Raw genomic sequence first — 12207 nt, 5'->3', positions numbered from 1 at the left:
GAATGCAGCAAATACAGAGGCGAATGCCAGCAGCAAACCACTGAACTGAGAATAGGTCCCCTATTGAAGGAATCAGAGAAAGAACTGGAAGAGCTTGAAGGGGCTCGAGACCCCAAAAGTACAACAATGCCAAGCAACCAGAGCTTCCAGGGACTAAGCCACTACCTAAAGACTATACATGGACTGACCCTGGACTCTGACCCCATAGGTAGCAATGAATATCCTAGTAAGAGCACCAGTGGAAGGGGAAGCCCTGGGTCCTGCTAAGACTGAACCCCCAGTGAACTAGTCTATGGGGGGAGGGCGGCAATGGGGGGAGGGTTGGGAGGGGAACACCCATAAGGAAGGGGAGGGGGGAGGGGGATGTTTGCCCGGAAACCGGGAAAGGGAATAACACTCGAAATGTATATAAGAAATACTCAAGTTAATTAAAAAAATAAAAAATAAAATAAAATGAGTGGCTAGTTAAAAACTCTTCCTTTGTGAACTTGAAGAAGCAATGGAAATGGAATGTTTTCACTCTGAATCATGCCATTATTCCAAATTCCCAAACAACAGCTTTGCCACCTGGCATCTTCTAAAATTCTCAGAATGTCTAAAGGAAAGGCATTGAATTGAGTAATTGAGGTTATTTTACACTGGGGGTGGGGGGGGAGGGCTATGTCTACAATCAGAGTAAATAATGACTTTCCTATTTTAACATTTATGAAAGCAAACATCCTGTTTCGGTTTGTGGGCATCCTATCATCTGCTCTATGTTAAGATTTTAGTATCAATCAAATGTCAGTTTTAAGAGTTTTTATCACAACAATATTATCAGGTTGGTATATTAAGTATCCAGTTTTAACAAAGGAGGGTAAAACAGAAATGAGAAAGTTAAGTAGCTTGTCCAAAGTCCATATAAAATGACGCTGGTACTGGAACACCAAAAGGGTTTACCCAAGGCTACCTTCTTAACTGTCACCTTGTGTGTCAATCTTGACCAACAGTACATTTCAGAAATACATACAAATCTGCTTAGTAAAGCACTGCCCAATCTCAGTTGAAACATAATGTTTATTTTTATTACTCATTATTATAATACAGTTTTCTTAGTTCCCAATAATATGATAATATGACATTTTAATTGATCACAGTGACCACTGTACCCCTGTGATTTCCACATTTAACACATTCTCCAAAGCAGCCTATGATAGTATTTGATTTGGGCCAGAAACCTACTGCTTTCATGAAACCAGAAGTTAATCTGTTAAACAAAGTACTTTCATGTAAATGTAAGTTTCCTAGGTCTAGAAGAAAATCATTTCCTGTGTTTCTCATTAATTATAATGACAACTGGTCAATATTATCTAACAGTTTCTCCTTCTGCATATTAAAATTGATTTCCTCTCTGGTTTTAATTCTACTGATATGACATAATGATAGAAAGTAAGAATAAAATCACAAACTGCTTCCACCATTTTATGTTTGAAATGTAAGGGCTCTCATTTGTCTACTTCATGTCATTTGTTTTCCCCAAATGTTGTCCCTTTGCCTTTATAGACAACAACAATAATAACAAGAGTCAGATGTGGCGTTTGCCATCCCATAAATTCATATTTTACAGGCACCATAATTGGATGAATTTGGACGTGGAAGCTCATGTCCATTATCTCCTTAATACAAACGCCTAATAAAGCAGTTCTGTAGAACTCCGTATAAGTCCTGTGGCCCCAGAGAACTTGTAGAACTATCACAACTCATAAATTAGCCGGTTCTAAATCAGGAACGCCTGTCTCATAACACTACTTTTTATTTTTTTAATTTAGGAATCCTCTTTTCTGTTTTTGAAATTATATTTACATTGTTTCCCGCTTCCTTTAACACTATTTTTTTTAAGCTCCAGCAGCCTGGCATTTCCAACATATCTTTGAAAATACTGAAAACTAAAAGTTTAACTGTAAACAGTAAGGTCTTGAGCTCACCTTTAAGGTTGTGTTTTATAGATATTTAAGGCACAGTCTCTGACTTGGGGGATGGGAGTCAAGGACATTGTCATTCTGTGATTGTTTATTTACACGGTTCCTTCACAGCAACCTTCCTCAGCTTGCTGATCCTCTCCTGCTTCAGGATATATACAGAGGACACCAATTTGTCACTGGCTGTGGAACCTTCTCTACTTTCTACCCTCCTGCACAAATCTCCATGGTGCCATGTTGTTAACGGATATTTATTCTACTCCTGCAAGCACTTACACATAAAAATCAGAACATAGATATTCATGTCCCTTCTCAAACCGCAGCACACACTGATTTAACTATCACATGACTTAGATACTTACTTTACCATGGCACGAAGAGCAACATAAATAATGAATATTGATAACACTGATCCTGCCTCTAATCCAAACACAGATCACTAGCTCTGATGAGAGAGACAAGTGCTACCTCTGAACCTCACTTCCATTCATAGGCTCTCAAAATATTTAGCATTGTACACAAAATGAACTACAGTTGTTCAAGCTAAAAATAAGAAGGCAGCCGAAACCAATAAAATTTCAGTGTAAGATTTGGAGGAAATGTCTATAGTAGTTTACATTTGGGCCTTCAAATTTATATCTTTCTTAGAACATGTTATGAAATTTTCACTCCATAATAAAACTTTTAATTTAACTTCACTGCCTCCCCCATTGGACTAGTTGTAACTAGTAATCTATACATATTTATGATTTATTATATTAACTTATTAACGCCTTCACTCACTTCTGTTGATCTCTATTCATTAACCCCTAGCTTTGGGGAAATCACATGACCTTCTCAAGGTTTTCTTCCTCCTCTATAAAATGCAAACTTCTCCCACAAGTATACAGAAGGATTAAATAGTAGGGATACACATTACATAATATATATGTATGTATGTACATAGATGTGTATATGTATATATAAATAAATCAGTGTCTAGCAAATACCTAGAAAGCTTGAACTTGCTTTCATTAAATTTTATTGAGTTCATATGCATATAGTTAAATAGCTTAAAATATTTTGCAAGGTTGTCACCTAGAGTGGGGCATAAGTAGAAACAAGTAAATATAAATTTTTAAGATTGTGAAAATAGCTCTCCATCCAAAACAAAGTGATATTTTAAACATACTTCTAAACACTAGATTTCATCCAAAATCCCATGATGCTCAAAAAACTCGAACTCTTCGATATTAGCTGATTAGAGATAATCAGTTCCTTTCCTCTCAGCTCTGCCTATGACTCAGCCCAGCACTGTTGATTCTGTAATTCCTAAGCCTATGCCAAAGCTCTTTAGAATCATCCCAGAGCACAAAGAGTTCAAGTCGCATGTGTGCTTGATCGTCTGCCTCCCGAAGTAGGTCCTAATGTGCTTTTTCTTTCTTCAAGTTAGGAATTTGAACTTGGAAATAGGAAGGAGTCGTGAAGTGAAAGAGCTTAGCAGGAAGAATGGAGGGGGCTGAGTTTACCTGGGAGTTTACAAGACCACAGCGATCTAGAGATGCGGGAGCTCTATTCTAGAGCTAGCCAAGGGCGAAATAGCAGTAGATGAAAGTCCCCCCCTGCCCCATCCTGTTTCACTTTCCTGCGTTAAGAATTGTTTATGACTCTTTCATTTTTGTAGAATCTGCATGATGATTTTCAGAGGCACACAATATACTCCTTGTTCTCTTAGACCTGTGAATATAATGGAAATTCCCAGTTATTTTTATTGTCACTTTAAAAACAAACACGCTGATGGTTATGAGTTACATAAGCACTCATCATGTGTGGACATAGTGCCGATTTTAACAGGACTCTTTGGTAGATGAGAGAGTGGTGTTCCCTGTCTGTACTCTCCTGTTCTTTCGTGATTTACCTACTCCCGGTACTTAAATAAGCCTCGAAAACAACAGCCGTGGAACAAGATGAAGAACTGTCAGGGTTTATATCCCTTCTTTACCACATCGAATCACACACAAAATAGTTGTCGTTTACACTGCTCTCTATGCAGTGTTTAAGGTAGGCCATGTAGTAACGGGAAAAGACACAAATCTACAGAGAGTCACTGACTGACTTAAAAAGTATGTAGAAGTTAATGGAAACGCAGTGGCGCACACAGCAGGAGCTGAGAGGCAGCATATGGCTCTCTTCTTGGCCCAGCTTCCCTGAGGGGCATGCAGCTGCTAGACACATCCTGAGGGAAGGCCCAGGTAATGCTACAAACACAGCCAAATTGTTGCTAAGCCAAAACCTGTCAAAACACGAGGCATCTAGTATATTCCAGGGACTCGTAAGCTTATAACCTGCATGGTTTCACTTAGGGACTGCTTATCAAATTCAGATTCTATGTGTTCAACAAAGTATGCTACAGGAAGTCTGTCTCTTCCTCCAATTTAAACAGCTCACATCTCTTTTTAGATCTCTTCCTCTTGGAGTCTGGTGTCTGTATATACATGCTATGTTTCTAAAAGAAAACCCTTTGGTATAGATTTACCTGGATGCATTCTATATACAGCTATAAGGGTAACAACAGATGAACATCTCTGAAAAGCTTTAATCCTTACTCTGCATGAAGTCACATGTTCAAGGCAGACCCCAAAACACTACGGGTTGCAAGCATCAAGTCTACCCGAGCTGCAAGTGCAACGTTTGAGATAGAGAGCTAGCTTAGTAGCATAATACTTAACTACTAAATCATTATATTTGGAAATAAGGATTAGTAACTGCTCTTTTCAGGCTCTTGTATGAACTGGTGTGTACTGAATTCTAACTATATTAATTCTTCCACAGTTTGATATGCTGATTGATTTAAAGGGAGAAGCTAATGGTTAACATGTCACCAGCATTCTATCATTCTTTCTTTCCTTCCTTTCGCTTAAAATAATAATTAATAATAATAAATAATAACAATAATGATGATGATGATGATAACAATAATAAATAGAGTTGGTGTGTGTTATTTCTGTTGGCTAGTCACTTCTCCAAGCCAAGCACTGCTTGGGTGTATCACAGTGAGCTGGTCAGCAAGGCCAGACAGTGCAAAGGAACTTAGACTTCCCAAAATGTTCAGCATAGAAATTATAAGGCAGTTTTCCCCCTTGGCTTTCTGTCTTGAGTTTTGTTTAACACAAAGCCATTTTTTCTTTTTGGTCTGCAGAAATAAGTGTGTACACCATCTGTTTCCCTGCAGATATCAAAGTTCTATGTTGTTTTTCATTCTACAACAAATATTTATTTCACCCTTCCCAGTAATACCTATTCTTCGTCACCTCGCCTCTCCATTCCTGTTGCATCTAATCAGACTCGCTGCATAAGCTGGTACCTAATCTAGTCTTTACTCTCTCTTTTATTCCTTAGGCACAAAGAACGTTAAGTTTTAATTCTTGGTAGCACTCTATGAATTCTTTATTCTTTCAAAATTGGGACCCTTTGGACATATATGAATAATGCATATTTGTATCTTTGCTATTTCAAAAGTGAACCACCGAGCAGGCGAGGTATGGCACACAGCAGCTGACAAGAGGCAGTAAATGGTTTAACTAACAGAAGTAGCCTGCTTTCTTTTCATTTGATGATACCATGTAACATCCAGGTTAATGTTCTTGAAAAACAAGAGGAATAGGTAAGTTAAATGACTTTGCATTTCATAGCCTAAAAAAGATAAAACTTAGACTCATCTAGCATTCCCAGAAAGTGGGTATGGTTGAATAACTAGGGCAAAAAAAAAATAAAATTTGCTGTATCCATAATGCTTCTTTGACCATGAAAGAGTAGATATTGTCTTTATTTTAAAAACAAATACAAGCTTCTAATCAGTAGTCCTCAACTTGACATGATTAAGTTGGCCTTGGGTATGGTATCATTGCTTCCAATGCTCTCAGAATTTTTCCGTACCTTATTGAGCCCATATTTTCTAAGATGCATCGTGGGGCTATAAGAGAACATTGCATCTGGATGCATAATTCATTAGGTTAAACAGTGTATGTCATTGACTTGGGTTTCTTTCTTCAGGGTGCTTCCAAAGTGCATCAGGACCCAGTTTAGCTAGCAGCAGCTTGAGATGCAGAATTAGCATATTGTTTCTCAGGGAATGCCCTTGAATGTGCTTGAGTAGCTGTCATACGTGAGGTGTGAGCAGAATTGCTAAGAGTCAGTGTAAGAAATGGGCTCCTGGCAATGTGCAGGCGTCTTGTGTGGGGGTGCCGACTTGGCATCTCAAAAGAAGCTCCTCCGGAAATGTCTGAATCATTGCCGAGTGATTAAGGTGGAGACCGTGCATGCCAATGTCACACCTGGGCCCTCGCAGGTCACTCCTATTACAGCACACCTGTGCCTAAATTCAAAGGAGGCAGAGGCCCCCACTTCCACTTAAGCCTCTCACCTTGATGACTCAGGCATAAAACCTACAGGCAGAGCATCTTAAAGAAAGTTAAGCTGTGACTTCGAACTACAAATTCAAATTTTACATCATCTACCTTTGGGACTAGCGTAATATGTGCATTTTCTGAAGGAGATCAAAGACATAAATAAATATAGGCCTGTCCCAAGGAGATAAACTGGAAATAAAGGCCAGGGGACCAGGAAAGAGAAACAAACATACGTGTTCACTAACCAGGAGAGACGGCAGTGTGACTTTTTATTACTCTCACATGCCAAGAAACGGTGTCTTGCTAAGATAGATGAAACAGAATGTGTTCATTCGGCAAATTGCTTGCAGGTGAAGAGGAGTCCAATCAATCAAATGCAAGCATTAGTAAAGAGAGAAATAATGCCACAGTTCGATATGGATTTTCATTTGTCTTTTGAGTCACAGAATAACATGGTTGTCGTAACTTTTCATTCCCTGAAAAGCAGAGTCTCTTTAGATTATTGTAGAAAAGACACGTGTATGAGTCCAAGAGCCACTGTTCTAAACCAGAGAATGCTTTATTTATGAGACATGGGCATGCTTCAGAATGCTTAGAAGATGATGACTTTTGCTTACAGCAAACAGAAGTAGACAACACAGAGGACATGCCCCTATTCCTCCAGTGCATCTTAAGGCAAGAGATTAAGTTCTAGTTGTGTCAGCAAGTGAGAAACAGAGTTATTGCCAAGAAAACATCAAACCCTATTTCATCTTCATAAAATCTTGCAAGATTATCATTTCGAGACGATTTTGTGTTTTAAAAGAAAACCATGGCTAGATGGCTGGTTAGGTATAGAGAATACAACAGTTTCTCTGACGATATTCCAAAAAGTGATTGTTAAAAGCAGATCCTGTTAAGATTGTTTTCATGTTGCTAGGAGCAATTGTTACCATAGGAATGATGATACTAATAAGCATCACTTACACATGTATAACACATAACCCAAAAAAGTAATATGATTAAAATGCCTTTAAAATAATGGGAGTGTGTGTGTGTGTGTGTGTGTGTGTGTGTGTGTGTGTGTGTGTGTGCTGTAGTATAACTTATCAAGCCATCTTTTACCCAAGCATAAGTAAATTGTCCCACTGGCAGTTTTCATTAGTTTACATCCTCAATACTTTGTTATGCTCAAGTTCTATCTTTTGTTAGCACAGAAGAATAAAAGCCTTAGTATTCTGCACTGTCATTATTCTCACAGAGAACACTGAGTCCCTGCAGCGGTTGGTACTCAGCCTTGATGGGCTAGCCATAATCACACAAGACAATCAGAGAAAACACTGTCCCTGCAATATTTGGAAGTCATGCTTCTCCCACGACTTAGTCATTTCCTCCTTGGTAGTAGTTTTGAAAACACTAATCAGAGCAAGTAGCCATACTCACTTTCCTTAAATCAAGCCTTTTCTAGTTTCTGTCTCTGTCTCTGTCTCTGTCTCTGTCTCTGTCTCTGTCTCTGTCTGTCTCTGTCTCTGTCTCTGTCTCTCTCTGTCTCTGTCTCTGTCTCTCTGTCTCTGTCTCTCTGTCTCTGTCTCTGTCTCTCTGTCTCTCTCTGTCTCTCTCTGTCTCTCTCTGTCTCTCTCTCTCTCTCTCTCTCTCTCTCTCTCTCTCACAACACACACACACACACACATATACGGATCAAACTAAAATGATGAAATAACCCTCTACTTTCCCCTTGAAAAGAAGAGCCAAAATGACTGCGGTGCTACAACCCCTGGTGCACACTATTCAAGTTGAGGCTACAGATTTCTCCAAAGCCAAAGCAGAGTCACCTGAATTCTGGATTTAACATTCTAACATATGCAGAAGACAAGCTGGGAGAAGAGTCTACATGTTGTGTGCTCAGTTCTTCACACTGTCTATAGGTTTTCTGGATTCCTGCAGATCAGGGGTTCAGTGGGGTACCAAGGAAGCTGGAGAGTGCCATATGTGACCACATTAGACGTCTGTTAATGGCACACCCATCATTAATTGCCTCCATCACTTACCAATTCCTCTGGAATTAGCTCATTTATTTTACTATAGGTAGAATTACTTTTTAATTTCTGTTGATAAAGTGTGTCATCTGTTACTGCAGCTCTCCAATAGTCTGGTATGGCACCAAACTAATTTTTTTATAAAATCCCAAGAGGGCACAAGGAAAGTAGAGTCAATAACAACCACTGAAAGGAACTCTATATCCATCTGAATGTGGTCAATATTTTCCTTATGACGTAGAGAACAGGGAGGTGAACCCCAGGCAGCATTCTTGGTGACAGCCATCTTATGTTTCCAATGATCAGGAATGCATTGCTTAGCGGTCCTATCGGCCATACTAGGACGGAGCAACACCCAGCTTACAAGCCCTGATCACATAATCCTAACTCTGGGGAACTGTGGCAGGCAGCAACATTAGCACTCTTTGCAGTGAGACCTTCCACAATAGGGTGCTGATGACTGAGGACTAGGAAGACCCATGTGCCTCTCAAGTGTCTTCAGAGCATGGTTCCTTTTGTTTCTAAGGATGTTTTCCAAGGAGTTAGACAAAGGATGGGCTCCAATATGCTTTGATTTTTAGATAGCAGTGATTCTGTTCTACATTTTCTGGGGAGAGATAGCTTCATCTCCATGTGTACTTCCAAAATCAAAATAAAGGCGTGTGTCAGGGAATCTCTAAAATATCTCAGGGACTGATACCTTGAGGAATGAGCTGTAGCAAGTGCACTGGGCTTTTCCCTGGTCCTGCGTTTTTGCGTGAGTTGATACTTACATTTATTTTTCTTTGTGACTCTCATTTGTGAAACTTTTACTTTGAGATCTAAAACTATCCTAGCAACACAGTGGACATTTCAAAGTGGGATTAAGGGATATGCTAGTGGAGTAAAAAGTATGTTCTAAAAATTATCTCAATGGATAAATGCATATGACTGTAAGATGCGAGGAGGAAAATGAGTTTCTAATCATTTGAGTAGTCACAAAGACCTAGAAACCAGGAATCAAAGTAAAATCCTAACTACAGTAAAAATCCCTCGGTTTTGCTGTTTCCCACTGAAGAACTTAATCAAGTCTTTCTTTCTTTAATGCCTCAAGTCGTGGGGATAGTTCTATTTTACTTAAAAATAATCACATAATGAATAAACCTGGCTATCAAAGGTGTTTTCTGAAACTTAAGCAGATTTAATGTTTTCTTCTCCTCAGAGAAGGGGAGCTCACCTAAGACACAAACCTACCTGGGCATGTCAAGTCTCATTAGGACTAAAGGTATCCTTTCCCCTGAGGCCAGAGAAGGCTTCCCAGCTAGGGGAAGGGAATCTGAAGGCAGGCAACAGAGTCTGAGTGAGAGACAATGCCCACTCCAATTGTTGGGGGACCTACTAAAGACTGAGCTGTACATCTGCTACCTTTGCGTCGGGAGCCTAGGTCCAGTCTGTGTATGCTCTTTGGTTGGTGGTTCAGTCTCTGTGAGTCCCCATGGGACCAGGTTAGTTGGTTCTGTAGGTCTTTTGTTGGTACCTTTAACCCCTCTGGCTCCCTATCCTTCCCCTTACTTTTCCATAAGAGTCCCTGGACTCCGCCTGATGATTGCCTGTGGGTCTCTGCATCTGTTTCCATCAGTTACTGGATGGAGCCTCGCAGATGACAGTTAGGCTAGGCTCCTGTCTGCAAGCCTAGCAGAGTATCATTGATAGTGTCAGGGGTTGGCTTTCTCCCATGAGGTCAGTCTCAAGTTGGACTGATCATTGGTGACCATTTTCTCAATCTCTGCTCCATTTTATATCCCTGCATTTCTTGTAGACAGGAAAAAATGGGGTTGTAGGTTTTGTGGGTGCTTTGGTGCCCTGGAAGTCTTCCATGGCTGCAGGAGGTGACCACTTCAGGTAACTTCTCCCCTGATGCTAGGAGCCTCAGATAGAGTCACCCCTAAATCCTCCCAGGAGCCTTCCCCCTCCCAGTTCTCTGGGTTGTCCCCAAGATGGCCCCAATGATTCCCCTTCTCTCTCCCAATCCTTTCATTCTATCCCCATTCTCCTCTCCACCTTCTTCCCCCTCTCCATCTACTTCCAATGTTTATTTTGTTTCCCCTTCTAGTGAGATTCAAGCATCCTCCATTGGACCCTCCTTGTTACTTAGTCCTTGGAGGTCTGTGTGGATTGTTATGGTTATTCTGTACTTTGTGGCTAATATCCAGTTATAAGTGAGTACATGCCGTGCATGTTTCTCTGTGTTGGATTACCTCATTTAGGATGATATTTTCTAGTTCCATCCATTTGCCTGAAAAATTTCGTGATGCCCTTGTTTTTTATAGCCGAGTAGTACTCCATTGTGTAAATGTACCACAATTTCTTTACCCATTCTTCAGTTGAGGGGCATCTGGGTTGTTTGCAGCTTCTGGCTATTCCGATTAAAGCTGCAATGAACAAACATAATTGAGCAAGTGTTGTTGTGGTGTGGTGGAGCATTGTTTGGGTATATGCCCAGAAGAGGCATAGCTGGCTCTTCAGGTAGAACTATTCCCAGCTTTCTGAGAAAATGCCAAATTGATTTCCAAAGTGGTTGTACAAGTTGGCACTCCTACGAGCCATGGAGGAATGTTCCCCTTGCTCTACATCTTCCTCTTAAGCATGTGCTGGAACTTGCGTTTATTAATTCAGCCATTCTAATAGGTGTAAGGTGGAATCGCTTTGACTTACATTTCCCTGGTGACTTAAGGATGTTGAACATTTCTTTAAGTGCTTCTTGGCCATTGAGATTCCTCTGTTGCAAATTCTCTTTTAGCTCTGTATCCCATTTTTAATTGGGTTATTTGTGTTGTTGGTGTTTGATTTATTGAGTTCTTTATATATTTTGGATATTAGACCTCTGTCAAATATAGGATTAGTAAAGATCTTTTTGAACTCTCTAGGCTCCCATTTTGTCCTATTGATAGTGTCTTACAGAAACTTGAGTTTTATGAGGTCCCATTTATTGATTGATCTTAGTGCCTAAGTATTGGTATTCTGTTTAGGAAGTTATCTCCTGTACCAATGTGTTCAAGGCTATTTCTCACTTTATCTTCTATTAGATTTAATGTAACTGGTTTTATGTTGAGGTCTTTGATCCCTCAAGGATTGAAATTAAAGCAGTAGAATGAAAATATTCATGGGAAAGACAGAGAAATGTTACATTAAAAACTCCCCGTGAAACAGTCAACAAATGAATGTCAATTAGACTTAATTTTCCAGTTTCTCTATAAAACTTAGACACCAAAGTCACAAATGATGAAACTACTCAAGTTTCCACTGAATCATTAGATGCAGTATCTGTTGGCATCTAGAGGAAATAGTCCTACAGGACATGTTAGAGATGTTATTCTTCTATGAATGATTTGTTTGCTTGTCTGGTTGGTTTTGTTTCTTGGTTTTGGGGTTTGGGGTTTTTTTTTGTTGTTGTTGTTCTTTTTTTATGTTACTCTGACTTTCTAAATTTGTTTTTATTTAGTAGTATGTGTCCCATCTACTCTTTTGTGTGTTCTAGCATGGGGCTACAGCACCACAGTGGTGTTTCTTTAACGAGCTTCCCACATTCATTTCTAGACAAATATTTTAGACTCTTAAACAAGTCTGCTTATAGACTAGTACAAGTCATTTTTGCATGGATAGCATCCTTTATCGTGCTGTCAGATCTTATATGCCTCCACTAAATCCATTTTGAAGACCAACATACAATTTGTTTGTTTGTTGAGTGCCTGGGTTTTTAGCTAGTTCCATGAAGGAAACCACATCTTTTGGAGTGTTTTATCTGTTTCCCTGCTTGCTTACTACAGTGGTTCTAGCATAGCCTCTTGATAATTAATGAATGTATAA

The 12207-nt window shown here is 39.6% G+C and overlaps 1 protein-coding gene across 7 annotated transcripts in view; it reads left to right on the top strand.

The window, feature by feature from the left end:
- Positions 1–12207, top strand: part of Syt1 (synaptotagmin 1) — a 544812-nt gene that overhangs the window by 274590 nt on the left and 258015 nt on the right. The gene's annotated exons all lie outside the window — the stretch shown is intronic.

Source organism: Rattus norvegicus, chromosome 7 (genome assembly GCF_036323735.1).
Source record: "Rattus norvegicus strain BN/NHsdMcwi chromosome 7, GRCr8, whole genome shotgun sequence".
In the NCBI taxonomy this organism is placed as follows: domain Eukaryota; kingdom Metazoa; phylum Chordata; class Mammalia; order Rodentia; family Muridae; genus Rattus; species Rattus norvegicus.
This window is presented reverse-complemented; position numbering and strand designations above follow the sequence as displayed.